This window comes from Myodes glareolus, chromosome 24 (assembly GCF_982192425.1).
Source record: "Myodes glareolus chromosome 24, mMyoGla1.1, whole genome shotgun sequence".
NCBI lineage: Eukaryota > Metazoa > Chordata > Mammalia > Rodentia > Cricetidae > Myodes > Myodes glareolus.
This window is the reverse complement of record NC_142049.1, coordinates 49,608,871-49,623,753: the sequence shown is the minus strand read 5'-3', so window position 1 is coordinate 49,623,753 and position 14,883 is coordinate 49,608,871.

The following is a 14,883-nucleotide window of genomic DNA, read 5'->3' as shown; positions in this document are numbered from 1 at the left end:
ACTCGGACCTTTGGTTCAATTGATGCTCTGGGAGGTACTGGGCATTGGACATCCTGCCTAGTGTGCTAGGCAGGCATTCCACCCCGAGGTGCATCCCCAGCTCGGTTTACCTTTTTTTGGTGGGGGGAGAGGGAGTGTCTTTTTTTTTTTTTTTTTAAGACAGGGTGTGACGGTTAGTGTCATCAACTTGACAGAATCTAGAATCACATGGAAGCTGGGCCTTTGGGCATGCATATGACGGGTGCTATTTTGAGTTCATAAACTGAGGTGTGAAGAATTGCCCGCTGTGGCTGGCGCCATCCCCTTAATGGGATTCTGAACTGTACACGTGGAGAAAAGAGCTAAGCAGCAGAAAGAATAAAATAATTTTAAAGAAATAAAAATGGGAAAAGGAAGACGGACATACAAAAGGAAAAACAAGATGGGAGGGAGGCAGACGTAGAAGGAGAGAAGAAAAAGCAGGCAAAAGGAATTGAGGAAGGTAGAGTTCACAGTTAGCGTCCTCTTGGCGCAGAAAATTCCATTATCCAAAGTCTCTTCTCTTATGCCAGTGTCTGTGACCTTGGAGTCCGTTACCCCAAGCAGTTTTTGTAAAGGCCTGAAAAAAGGTGTGTATCAACATCAATTTTCCGTTTGTCAAAGCTTTTAGTCCGGCTTGTTGTCATTATAGAGTCCTGTACACTCCCACCGGAGAGTTTAGACCGGACCTTGGGCTTCGACTCAATGAATTCTGGGAATCGTAGTTCCTTTCTGCAACCCGCACAGGCGCACTTCGTCGTGGGACTATGGCTGGTGATGGGTTCCTTGGTTTCCTTGGCAGCTGGTGGGGCAAGGAAGCGGGAACCAATGTCAGGCCTTCTCCACTCGACTGGCTGTCACCTGCTACAGCCTTGAGCTACTCCAGGAGTTTGGCAACATCTCAGGCTCTGGGTTAGTAAGAACTTTCATGAGACAGAGTTTTATGTAGTCTAGGCTAACCTCGAACTCAGTATGTAGCAGAAGATGGTCTTGAATTCCTGATCCACCTTTTCCATCTCCCAAGTAACAGACATACATCCTACAACCCATTTATCTGGCACTGGGGATTAAACCCAGAATTTTATGTGTGCCAGGCAAGCACTCTACCCAATGTAGTTATAATGTGATTTGCTGGGGGGGATTTTTGGGATTTTTTTGGTTTGGTTTCGCTGTTTTTTGTTTTGTTTCATTTTGCTTTTTTTCTTGGCTTGTTTGTTTGCTTATTTCTTTTTACTGAATTTTTTTTAAAAATTATCTATATATTTTAGGTACATTGGGATTTTGCCTGCTTGTATGTCTGTACACCAGGTCCACTGGAACTAGAGTTACAGACAGTTGTGAACTGCCATGTGGGTGCTGGAAATTGAACCCTGATCCTTTGGAAAAATGGCCAATTACTGAGTCATCTCTCCAGCCTCCCACCACCATTTTTGTTTTTTGGGTTTTTTTTCTTGTTTTGTTTTTGCCTGGTTGGTTTGGTTTTGGTTTTTCAAGACAGACTTTTGTTAGGAAAAATCTTGAGAAGAGCCTCTCTGCCAATGCAAAATAACTCCAACTAAACCAGATTAGACCAAATCAAAAATGTCCTCATTTAATAAATGCAGTGATCTTGGGTGGCCAGGAGCATGGGGAGGGAGGGGGGGAGAGGGAGAGCACACACAAAACCTGAAATCACGTGTTCCTGGGGAGGGGTCAGCGGGTGGGCTTTCCCAGAAGTGGAGTCACGGCCTAAGGCAACTCCCAGGGAGAGGGGGCCTGAGATGGAGCTTTCTGCTCCATCGGTGCCCCAAGGATGACTGCCAGGGACTGGGGTTATGTCCTCAACTTAATATTACATTCCAGGCTCTTTGGATATAGGAATGTGACAAGGAGCTGAGGTGTATTTATGACCAACATTTTAGGATCTCTTTGGATAAAGGGGCATTGGCTCAAGTCTGGCTACTTCCTGCAGGCATGGGGCGACGTGGGAGAGGGGAGAACTGAGAGTTGGTGCCCTCATGCTCAGCGAGAGGAGTGGATGGAGCAGCATCCAGTTTGCTGTCATCCTGGAGTCCTTAGGCAGCTGCTTTTTGAGGGAGATGAGAAGGCAGGCGGCTAGGAGGGAAAAATGTTATTATTAGCCCTGTGAAATGGGACACAATAGCAGATAAAACCAGATTTTAGTTGGCAGGTGTCCTTGATCCAGAAGAGTTGGTACCAATGTTGAAGTCCCAGGAGCTGGTGCAAGTGTTGGTGTTGTCTGGAGAGCGCTTTGTGAGTTGGTCTTGGCCCAGGCAGCAGGAGTGATCTGTAAAATATGCTTGAAAATGGGTGAGGTTGGTGTAGCAGAACTGAAACAAACCTTGAGCCAAAAAACGAGGCAGTGAAAACTGAATAGCAGGCGTCCCTGGCCACACAATTTTCACCTCAGCGAAAGCCTGTCTTCCGCCACGTGGGTCAGGCTTCTGGCATGGACCACAACTGCAGCGAAAGCTCAAAAAGTGAATAGGTAACCCTGGGAACCTTACCGGCCATGCAATTAGAAAGGGGAACTCAGTGAAGCCGATCTTGCCTGGCAGAGAGGGTGCACTAAACAGCTAGGAATTTCTGTAGCTCTGCCTCTACAACAGGCATCAGCTGCAGCAGCAGTGATGTAAATCGCTATTTGCCTGAGAAAGTGGGCTTCCTCCAAGAGCAGTATGGGTTAGCAGGCTACAGATAGACCAGTGAGCCAGACACGGGTGAGACAGGAGCCTTGCATATTTTATGATGGGTAGGGATGTGAATATTTGCTTCTGCAACCCAAGACAGGCCTGGTCTAATTATAGAGAAAATGGGGAGCTGTTGGGAGCTGCAGATCCCTGGCCCCTTGACTTTCTTTACCTGCAGCTGCTCTGAGCACGAGACCTTGATGGCAGACTGGTGGGCCTGCAGCTGAAAGATCCCGAGAGCTGGGCATGACTAAGGATCCCTACATAAGCTGCCCCTGAGCACAATAAAGTTTGGCATTTGGCATTCTTGTATCAAGGATGACCCGTGTCCCCTTGTCTCTCTGTCTCTGTGTGTCTCTGTCTATGAGTTTTTAAGTCTCCAGCTTAGTTCCTGGCTCACGCAACTGGTCCTGTAGTGACACGGGTTTTTATAAGTTCACACCTTTAGCAAGTCGGTTTCCATTTACCAAAACTTCTCATCTAAGCTCCCCGAAGAGACAATGCCAATGAGAAATTCCAAAGTCACAGGATGTTTCAGTTTGCTGAGCCTTCTTGTAACCAGGTTTTGAATAGTCTTTGAACCCCTTGGAAACTCTCAGATAAAATTTACATACTTCAGAAAGTAGATAGCGGACAGAAAGGTAACAGTCACAAAAGGCAGATCAAAGCAAGGTGCTAACACTCCAGAAGCCAACCAGCTGCAGAACACTGCACATCTCCCAGAACAGATCTGCCTGCCTCCGTCTCCCAAGTGCTAAGATTAAAGGTGTGACGTGATTTGTTTTTAATTGTCATATATTAATGATCGCTTCGTGCCTCCTGTGCTGGCGGGTGGAAATTATTGGCTTCTAGAAACAAACCAGCACTGTGTTGTGCCAACTGTGCTGAAAATGGAGCAGTTCAAGACCAGGAGCCGCTGGGCTGTTCTCTGCTGTGGGATAATCCCGAACACTGTGAATACGTATTGGTTCACAATAAAGCTGTTTGGCCTATAGCAAGGCTGGATAAAGTTAGGCAGGACAGCCAAACTGAGGACTCGGATGAAGAAAGGCAAAGTTGGAGCACACACCAGTGAACCACCCAAGGAACAAGATGCTAGAGGACTGGTAAAACCACAAGCCACATGGCAATACATAGGTTAATAAAAATAGGTCAATATAAATATAAGAGCTAGTTAGTAATAAGCCTGAACCATTGGCCAAATATTTTGTAATTAGTATAAGCTTTTGTGTATTTATTTGAGACCAGGTGGTTAGGACAAAAACCTCTGACTCTGTCTGTAGTTCTCCTTAGCCTGTTTACTCTTTATGCATGGGATACAAAAATCAAAAACAAACCCACCATTCTCAGACTCTGGGATTTGAACGAGTTACTATGGAAGTCCTTAGAACACAGAGAAAAAAGCCACAGAAGGGAAGCACGGTAGGAAAGAGTGAAGCAGCAAACTCTAGAGATTAGCTTGTGAGCAGCAGCTGCAGCTTTAAAAAGCAAAGCCATGGGGTGGGTGGCAGCCACAGGCAGCAGTGTACATCTTTAATTCCAGCACTCAGGAGGCAGAAGTGGGCCGATCTCAGCGAGTTCAAGGCCAGTCTGGTCTACAGAGCAAATTCCAGGACAGCTAAGGCTACACAGAGATATCCTGTCTTTAAAAACAAAAATAAGGGCTGGATAGATGGCTCAGTGGTTAAGAGCACTGATTGGAAGAACAACATGGTGGCTCACTGTTCCACCCAATTCTGCGAGCCCCTTCCCCCCCCCCCATACGAGTGCGCACCTCCCGTATCGAACCGTGAGCTTGGAACAATGTCCTAGGAGTTAAACACACACACACACACACACACACACACACACAGAGAGAGAGAGAGAGAGAGAAACCTGGATCATTTGCCCAAAAGGTAAATGTCAACTTTATTCAGCGAAATTCCAGGTTTAAATACTTGGGGGCCAAAGGACGAGAATCCCCTCCCATCCGGGAGTGAGATCAAGGTGTTGGGCACCTGGCACCGAGTGGCAGGAGTTTCCAGGCAGGGGGTGGCGAGCTAGCTGCAGTGACAGACAGGGCAGGCGCCACTGCAAGAACCCTTCTTTGCAGGTGGAATTACCATGCCAATAGAGGATAAGGCTCTCTATGCTAATTCCCCTAGCCAGTGGAGCGAGCAGAGAAGATGACAGAAAGCTAGACTGGTTGGGTAAACAGTCCTGCATAGCACCTCGAGGAGCCGGGGAAGGCCTGGGATCCAACAGCTCACAACCACCTATAATAAGATCTGGTGCCAACTTCTGGCCTGCAGGCACACATGCAGGCAGAACATTGTATACATAATAAATAAATAAATAAATCTCTTTTAAAAAGAAAAACAAAAATAACAAAATCTTTATTATTTCTTCAACCCAGAGGGCATGCTTCATTAAGCACAACATTGTGTGAGGTCAGGGGAGGTGTGCACCATGTTTATGATCCATCAAGGTCACTGGGGACCTTGCTTTTCAGCATTTTGATTTTTCTTCCCTTCTTGACCTCTTGGAGCCTAGCCATATACAAGATATGACAGTCTGCCGTGTGCCAGGATTTTCTTTTGGGTCACCAACCAGCTCCCAGATCATGACACAGGGACTTTTTAGTTTTGAATGCCAGCTTGTTTCCGGACTTGTTTCTGGACTTGTTTCTGGATGCCTCCTTTAACTTAACCTCTGTCTCTACCCTTTCCTTTGGGCTTTTTACTTTCTTTCTGTATTTTTCACTTTGTTTCTCTGTCTGTCTGTCTGGCATCTGCCTGGCTGCTTGTCCTGGGACTCTCTCTGCTGGCCTTGAACTCACAGAGATCTGTGGGATTAAAGGTGAGCACTCCCACTGCCCACCCTCGTTTTGTTCTGAGTCTAGATTTGTCCTTCTATTTATTCTCTCTGCCCACCAGCCATACCTATCCTTTCTCTGCCTAGCTATTGGCTGTTCAGCTCTTTATTAGATCAATCAGGTGCCTTAGGCAGGGAAAGTGTAACAAATGCAGCACAAACATGCAGTTGTACCAAAGAGTTCCACACATTCCTGGAATGGAGTATAACAAAGTTTTTTATTTGGGAATAAACTCACAGTAAGGGTAGCAATCCATAATGTTTGGCATGCACTGGGAACTGGGACCAAATCCAGCAGAAAAATCTGCACTCACAGTACATGAGATCATGCCCAAAGTGGGCCGGTATCTTAAAGGCTGTTGCTGAAGGAGTTCCCACAACATAAACAAAAGCATAAACAAATACCTTTACACAGTTAAGTAATATTCTGTAGCATAAACAAATGTAACACATCTTAGTCTAATTATAATAATATTCCACAACACATCCAGGATTCTCTGCATCTCATCCTTTATAAACTACCCCCTTTCCATGACTATTCATTATCTCGACAGTTCGCTGTAGGGAGATGTGAGAACCTGAAAACTCCTGTCTGCTCACCCAACTCAAGACAGCCCTCATACAGAAGAGCCTGCTACCATCAGGAAGTGGGATATTAGCAGTTCACACATTGTCTTAGCCACTCATTTGCCTGGCCCCTACCAACTTCAGACTTTGAACACTGGCTTTGCTAGAAAGCGCCAACTCTTCTCTTCGTTTCTGCATTTACTTATTTCAGGTAGGGGTGCCCATGCTGTGGTGTGTGAGGAGGCTCAGAGGACAACTCAGGACATCAGTTCTTTCTTTTCACTTTGGGGACCAGGGATGGAACTCCAGTTATCAAGCTTGACCGCAAGCACCTCTACCCACTAAGCCACTTCACCAGCCCTCTGGTTTTCTTTACACATTTTAAAAAAATATTTAAAAATTGTGTGTGTGTGTGTGTGTGTCTGTCTGTCTGTCTGTCTGTCTGTCTGTGTCTGTGCATGTATGCATGCACACACGGGTGCACAGGTGAGCATCATCAGACTCCATCAAACTGAAGTCGTGGGTGGCTGTGAACTGCCCAGTGTGTGCTGGGATTTGACCTTGAGCCTACCACAAGAGCGGCACAGTAGCCTCTCCCTTTAGCCTGCTCTCCAGCCCCTGTAGCCAGGCTGATCTGGAGCTTGCTTTTTTAGCACAGACTAGCCTGGAGCTCACTGTGCAGCCCAGGTTAGCCTCAAACACACTGTGTAGCTCAGACTGGCCTCCAGCTCACAGCAGTTCCCCTGCATAAGTCTGCCTTGCCAGGTTGTGAAACACCTTAGATTCTCTCAAAGTTGTCTTTTTCCCACTCCCACTCAGCCCAGTGGGAGGTAGCAGCTGCCTCCCTGGTTCCCACAGGAACCCCCCTGATGCCAGAACTGAAGCTGTGATAATTGCCATGTTGTAATTCTTTAATAAACGTCTGTCTCCCCATCCCAGGCCATGATTCCCCAGAAGTCCTCATCCCATTATAATTTCAGTATAATTTAATTATCCATTCTTCATGTCCCCAGGAAATTCCCACGAAGTGAGAGGAATGGCAAGATGTCAGTGGGAAGATTGTGGAAAGAAGAAAGAGCAAGAGCAAGAATGCTAGAGAGAGAGAGGAGAGAAGAGAGAGAAGAGAGAGAGAAGGCAGAAGGAAGGAAGAAGAAAGGCACCAGACAGCCATACAGCTGTCCCAACAAAATCTATTGTTGATGGTGTTCACCTCCTAAGCACAAAGCCCTGGATGCCATCCCGAGCTTGGAATAACCTGTGAGTTCTGGTGCTCAGCTGGGTCCCAGTACGTGGGAGGTGGCCAGAAAAGGATCAGAAGTTCAAGGTCAGGCAGGGAAAGAACAGCCCAGTCACTAACGTTCTCACCTTGCAAGCTTGAGCAGCTGAGCTCCACTCCCAGAAGCTGTACAGACCAAGGGTCTGGGCTGTACCTCAGATAGCAGGGTGCACGCACAGCACGCACAGCACGCACAGCACGCACAGCACGCACAGCACGCACAGCACGCACAGCACGCACAGCACGCACAGCACGCACAGCACGCACAGCACGCACAGCACGCACAGCACGCACAGCACGCACAGCACGCACAGCACGCACAGCACGCACAGCACGCACAGCACGCACAGCACGCACAGCACGCACAGCACGCACAGCACGCACAGCACGCACAGCACGCACAGCACGCACAGCACGCACAGCACGCACAGCACGCACAGCACGCACAGCACGCACAGCACGCACAGCACGCACAGCACGCACAGCACGCACAGCACGCACAGCACGCACAACGCTGACTTTTATCCCCAGCACCGTGTAAACAGGGTGTGGAGGTGCAAACTTGGAACGTGGGGAGAGAAGGATCAGAAATTCAAAGTAATCTTCATTTTGTTTTTGTTTGATTTTTGTTTTTCAAGACAGGGTTTCTCTGTCTAACAGCTCCTGGATGTCCTGGAATTATGTAGACCAAGCTGGCCTCATAATCAGAGATCCAACTGCCTCTGCCTCCCGAGTGCTGGAATTAAAGGTGTGCACCAACACGCCCTGTAACCAGCCTGGAACACACACTAGCCCTTGACCACCAGGCCAGAGTTTTAGAACCAATAGAGGAATTTGGACCCTCTTGCCTTAGGTGACCCTGTGACCTCCATGAATACTGCCCTTCTCCATGTATGATCTGGCATTCTGTTATCCTTTCCCACGTAGGGAAGGGCCATAGTAATGGGGATTGTGGGGAGTCGGGAGGGGAGAGACCTCAGACTTCAGGTCATTCAGTAAGTGGGGATAGGACGCTTGTGTTCGCTCCTGAGTCTCATCCCTGGGTCAGGTTCTAGGGATGCCTTGGAGACTGGGTCCAGGAGAGGGCCGGACTTCCTCGTGTATCTTGCACACAGCGCTTGCCCTGTGCACATGTGGAGGATTACATGCTGCACAAGCTCAGCTAGCGTGGGGTTAGCATCTTACCCTTCCATGTATTTATTGTGATTGTTTTCAGGCAGTAAATAGGTACCAAGAAGCAGTGGAACCGGGTGTGGTGGCGCACACCTTTAATCCCAGTGCGCAGAGGCAGAGGCAGAGGGAGGTGGATTATTTTGAGTTTGGCCAGCCAAGGCTATATAATGAAACTCTGTCTCAAAAAAAAAAAAAAAAAAAAAAAAAGACAAGAAAAAAATTCGTACATTCTTCAGGCCTTCCAACAGAGGGCAGGAAAGCCACACATGGGAAGGGTCCTTTCCTGAAGTGCCAGTGAGACACTGGTTCTGTCCTGTCCTCCTTCACGTAGCCTCAAGGGTGTGGTGGTGGACGGACTTCATTGTTGAAGTATCTCGGGTCCAGAAAATACCAGGCTAACTACAAGATAGACCAAATATATACTATATTATATTATATTATATTATATTATATTATTATAAATAGCAAACTCATGAAACAGGAACGAGAAGTCCAAACTCAGCTATGTAGTGCGGGAAACAGAGAGAGAGAGAGAGAGAGAGAGAGAGAGAGAGAGAGAGAGAGAGAGAGAGAGAGAGAGCGCTAACCCTGGGCCACCTGGCTTTTTTCTCCTGGCATCCGAAAGATAACGCCCTAATTTGGTCCCACCTCTTAAAGTTCATTGACTGACAGAGATTCCCCTGTAACTTCATCGTGGAGGAGTGGGGCTGGATGGAGCCCTGGCACTGGGTGAGCCCTGGCTAATTCACCTTCTTTTCTATGTGTGTTTTGAGATAGTGTTTTGCTCTGTAGCCCTGGCTGGCCTCCAACCCTTGAGCTACCTGTCTCAGCCTTTCATGGCAAGGATTACAGGCATGTACCACTATGCCCCTCCCCTGAACTTCCAACCATGGGACTCCTTGTCTTCTACGGATGTTCCTATGTTCCAGGCTTTCTGTGCAAGCTTGCTGTCCTCCTGCCTGGCCTGTCTTCCTTTGCTTTCTTTTTAAAAGTTGACTGGTCCTTTACTGTAAATATTCATTATAAATGGAGACTGCAATTTCATTTCATGGCCACCCAGACCTGAATAATCACACAAAAACTGTATTAATTACAACATTATTTGGTCAATGGCTCAGGCATATTCCTTGCTAGCCCTTCTATCTTAAATTAACCCATTTCTATTATTTTATATTTTACCAAAAATATCTTGGTTTGTTACCTCACATCTTACTTCTTGGGCAGCTATGTGGCGTCTGTCTGACTCTGTCTTCTTTCTCCCTGCATTTGGTTTTCTTGCCTAGCTATATTCTACCCTGCCATAGGTCCAGGCTGCTTCTTTATTAACCAATAATAATAAAACTTATTCATAGCATACAGAGGGGAATCCCACATCAATTTATTTTAATTACATTTATCTGAGTTTGTTTGTACGCATGCGCAGGTGTGTGTATGTGTGTGTATATGTGTGTGTATGTGTGTGTATGTGTATGTGTGTGTATGTGTGTGTATGTGTGCGTGTGTGTGTGTGTGTGTGTGTGTGTGTGCAGTCAGAAGACAACTGTTGAGAGTCTGTTCTATCATGTGGACCCCAGGGATTGAGCTCAGATTGTCAGGCATGGTAGCTAATGACTACCCTATGGGCCATCTCACTGGCCCTCCTCACCGCTGGTCCTTGTGGCCTCCATGCTCTCTCTGAAGAAATCTTGCCCTGGGCCCTCTCCATGCCAAGCCACTTTTTGTGCTGTTGACCTCCCTGCCCTGTGTCTCTGGTTCCAGCAGCGCATTGGCAATCAGGTGACGATTTGGTAAGTAAGTCGCTGACTACACAGAACAAGATTAGAATAGTATGCGGGGAGTGTTGTGGGAATCTAGCAGAGTCACTGCATCAAAGGGAACATTAGAACAGAATAGTTGTTTTCTAGAAGTCCTTTAACCTTGGAGAAATCTTGGTGGAATCCAGTGATTGTTTTCTGTGATGTATAGAGTTGTTTCTCTGATGCAGCTTCACGGGACTTTGGTCACCAGACTCTCCTGGCACACCTGAGGCTCTTGGATTACTGGGCACTGCTAACAGTGGCGTGGGTATGATGCTTTCCTTCAGAAAAACTTATAGGTCAGAGACTTTGGTATGAGGAACTTGTTTATCCAAAAACAACTTTGTGTAACAATCAATAAGTATGCCTTTGTATGGCTGTTCAGTTCAGTTCACCAGAGGCTGGGCCTTCCTGCTGCCATACAGGCTGAAACGTTTCATCTTGGACTGACCGAATCATGCGACGCTGAGCACCCGACGGGTGACATTTAATGCATGCTAAGTACTCACTCAGCAATAATGATCACTGTTGTTTCCATAATGGATCTGTGAGGACTCTTGCATAAAGAATCAAAATAGCTTAAGCCAGTTTTATTCTTTAAAAAGACTTTAATTTTTATTAGTATATGTATGTGTGTGTCTATAAATGGGCATGTGCCCATTAGCGCTGGGCACCTGAGAAAACCAGAAGAGGGCACCAGATTCCCTGGAACTGGAGTTCCAGCTAGTTGTGAGCCACCCAATATGGGTGCTGGGGTCTGAACTCAGGTCCTCTGCAAGAGCAGTAAGCGCGTGCTCCTGACTGCTGAGCCATCTCTCTAGCCCTGAGAATTTAGATTTTGAAACAGGATTTCTCTATGTAGCTTTGGAGCCTATCCTGGCACTCACTCACAGAGATCCACCTGCCCCTAATCCCGAGGGCTGGGATTAAAGGTGTGCCTCACCACTGCCCGGTGAGAATTTAGATTTTTTTTATAAAAACTTCACAATACTGGGAAGTGCTGCAGTCATGGGACATGATAAAGCTAAAGTTCAAATGGCGCTGGTTGGCTCTCCTCTCTAGCTTCATGCGACGGGCCTCTCCGAGCGGCAGTTAGCATGGTTACCACCTACTTGAACATGTTTTACCTATCAACCACAGATGTACATCTCAAGGAAAACTCTGGTTGGTTCCCTTTTGCCAAAACACCCACGGTCTTGAGCAGAGCAGTAACTATGGAGATCTGTGGCCATCGGGCAGGGTCATTGCTGATTCCTTCCTTCACTGCTCTTCTGGGACAGCTGGAGCCAGGCTCCCATCCAAAAAGGGGAAATGGCTTCCTGGGGTTTTTTGTCAATGATGTTGGACATCTTTATGTATGCATACAATTTTTTGGTCAAGTAATGTATGCTTATTATAAAGGATAATTTGGAACATGCCCAGAAATATGAAGATACCAATTCCTTTTATCTGCCTAGCTCAGAAATTCAGTCGTTTCTCTTGAGTGTGTGTATTCTGAACGCCTGTTTGTCAGGAAGCACAAGTGGAAAGTAGGAAAGCCACTTCCTCACTTCCAGGACGATGACCTGCCCTCCTCCCATGTTACAGTGCTCCCGTGTCTTCTGAACAGGGTAGCTTTACTTTGCGGTAACCCTGCTGAGGGAACACTCTGGCCACACTCCCGCCTTCGCACACGCTCTCTCCTTGCTAGGCTTCTCTCTGCCTCTGCGCTCTGGATGCTACACATTTCTTGCAGAATTCCCGTTAGAACGGAATGAACATCCTTTCTGCCTTGGTCTCTTCTTTGGGGGATAGTCCTCAAAGTCAGATTCCAGGATCCTCGTGTTTCCAAGGCAAGCACTACACCCAGTCATCTCTCAGTCCTGACCTTGAACTTTCAACTCTCCTGCCTCTGCCACCAAGGTGCTTGGGGCATTGCAGGTGTGTGTCACTACATCCTATTTTACCAATGGTTTATTAGAGATTCCTATCAACCAAGAACCATGTGCTTCTTCCAGAGAAGGAATTATTAGCTAATATAGTGAAAGGGTCACCTTCAGGAGCAGGTGGTGCAGGTGTTTCTGTCAGTGTTCTGCTCTTGCCGTAGTACCTCAGTTTTGGTTAGGTCTATTTTTTAATCTATGTGGGGGGGGGGGGGTTGCAGGTGCTTATGGAGGTCAGAAAAGGGTTTCCAGTCCCTGAAACTGGAAGTTCCAGGTGGTTGTGAGCCACCTAATGTAGGTGTTGGGAACGGAGCCAGCCATCTCTGGTCCTACAGGTTCGTGTTGGAGACAGAATTATCCTTCATGACGGCAAGGTCACCCACTATTCTAGGTTTATGTCCTAGCAGCTTAGAAACACAGGAAGCATCTCACCCAAACACCCCTCCAAATGCATCCCATTTGTACTCTTTCCCACTGTTCTCTGCCCACATCACCTAAATCTGAGCCTCTCAGTCCCCCCTCACCCGGCCTCTCCCCAACACTCATTCCACTCACCCTTTCCATACTAGCCATGACTTGAATGCGCTCCTCAAGTTCCTATTTAGAAACCTAACACCCCCGTGAGTGAAGAGGTGGGGAGTCTCGGGAACTTCCAGCCCGCCCTGGGAGGTGGTGCAGTAGCAGCGATCAGGCAGAGGGCGCACCTGGCTTGAACTCCGTGCAGCACCTGGGCCTTGAACTGTCTTCTGTTATGCTTCCTTTTGTTTATGTGTTTGATTCTCATCTGAGTGCTTCCTGAAGGGTTCAGAGCCTTTGCAAAACTTGGTTATGAGATGACTGGGCAAACCATGAGTTTTCGTGACTGGGAATTGCTCAGGCATTTGGTTCCTTCAAACGACTCCAGATAAAAGGTTTTGATATGTGGAAACTGACTTGCTAAGAGGTGTAAATTGTGCAAAACAAAGGCAGTCGGTTTACCAGAAGCTGGCTGCCGGGCTACTGCTAAGCCAAAGGTCATCCCTGATTCTCCCAGGGATCTATGCAAAGCAGAACACTGACAAGGTGCCACCTAGGAACTGGGGAACATCCTCTCAGATCCCGAGATCTCCCAACCTTAGCTCTGGTCTTCCAGCCACAGCACTGTGGGGAACTGTTCTATGGCTGAGTAGCCAGAACAGCCCACCCCCCTTTCTTTCCTCTGTACCACGAGTCTACAGCACTTCTGACCTCGCTTTGTCTCTCTCCAGCTGCAACTTTTCCCCGTCTGACAGTGGGGACTCTGCCTGGCCAGCATCTGATCAAAATGTGGAGCTAGGGTGAGTGGGAGGGCCAACATGTAGATCAAAACTTCAGTCAGAAAAGCCAGTCCATCCGTCCCCTCCCACCGGCCAACAACTTGCATAGACTTCCTGTCTCTATCTCTCACTGAGCACTTCTTTAGACTGTTTTTAGACCTGTGCGCATGCGTGCCCGTCATTGGGCGTGTACACATGAGTCTGACTGCCCTCAGCAACTGCACCCACCAGTGTGTACTGTTGCCTTCAGACTTTCTGCCTATACTCTTTGTTTTTTTGTTGGTTTGGTTTCTCTGTGTAGCTCTGGCTGTCCTGGAATTGACTCTGTGACCAGACTGGCCTTGAACTCAAGAGACTCGCCTCTCGAACCCTGGGACTAAAGGAGTGCACCACCACCACCGCCTGGCTACCTAGACTCTGTCTACAGTCTGGAGGAAGTTAAACATTTGTTTGGAAAAAAAAAAATGCTCAAGGTAAGCCAGGTTCCCATGACAAATTGTCCTAGTCAGAGGACTCCAAGGAGGGGAAAGTCTTTAAAAAGAAGAAGAAGAAGAAGAAGAAGAAGAAGAAGAAGAAGAAGAAGAAGAAGAAGAAGAAGAAGAAGAAGAGGAAGAGGAGGAGGAGGAGGAGGAGGAGGAGGAGGAGGAGGAGGAGGAGAGAAGAGAAGGAGGAGGAGGGGAGGAGAAGAGGGAGGAGGAGAAGGAGAGGGAGGGGAGGAGGAGGAGGAGGAAGAGAAGGACGAGGACAAGGAGAAGAAGAAGAAGAGGAGGAGGAGGAAGAGGAGGAGGGGGAGGAGGAGGGGGGAGGAGGAGGAGGGGAGGAGGGAGGAGGAGAAGGAGGGGGGAGGAGAAGGAGGAGGAGAAGAGGGAGGAGAAGGAAGAGGAGAAGTGGGAGGAGGCGGAGGAGAAGAGGGAAGAGGAGGAGGAGGAGAAGGAGGAGGAGAGGGAGAAGAAGAAAAAGGCGGCACCTGTCAGATGAGAAAACCCCTGTAACCAGGGGCTGTGTTTCTCACCCAGAGACACTGGGGGCGACGGCAGTCCTCCCAGTGTGCCTGGCTGTGGCCTGGCAGATGCCTGCTGGGCGGAGTGGCCCATTCCTGCAAACACTGTCACGCACAGTTCTTACCAGCAACGTCTTACTGCTGTGCTGCTTTGTCTCAGCACCTCCGGCAGTTTCCTGACTGCCCTGACGTTTGGAAAATCACTCATGAATCCAGATGTTTGCAGTCATTAATTTCATGACGGACTCGGCTCTTTTATACGTAATAATTCAAATGGAGAGCGACTGTGGAAA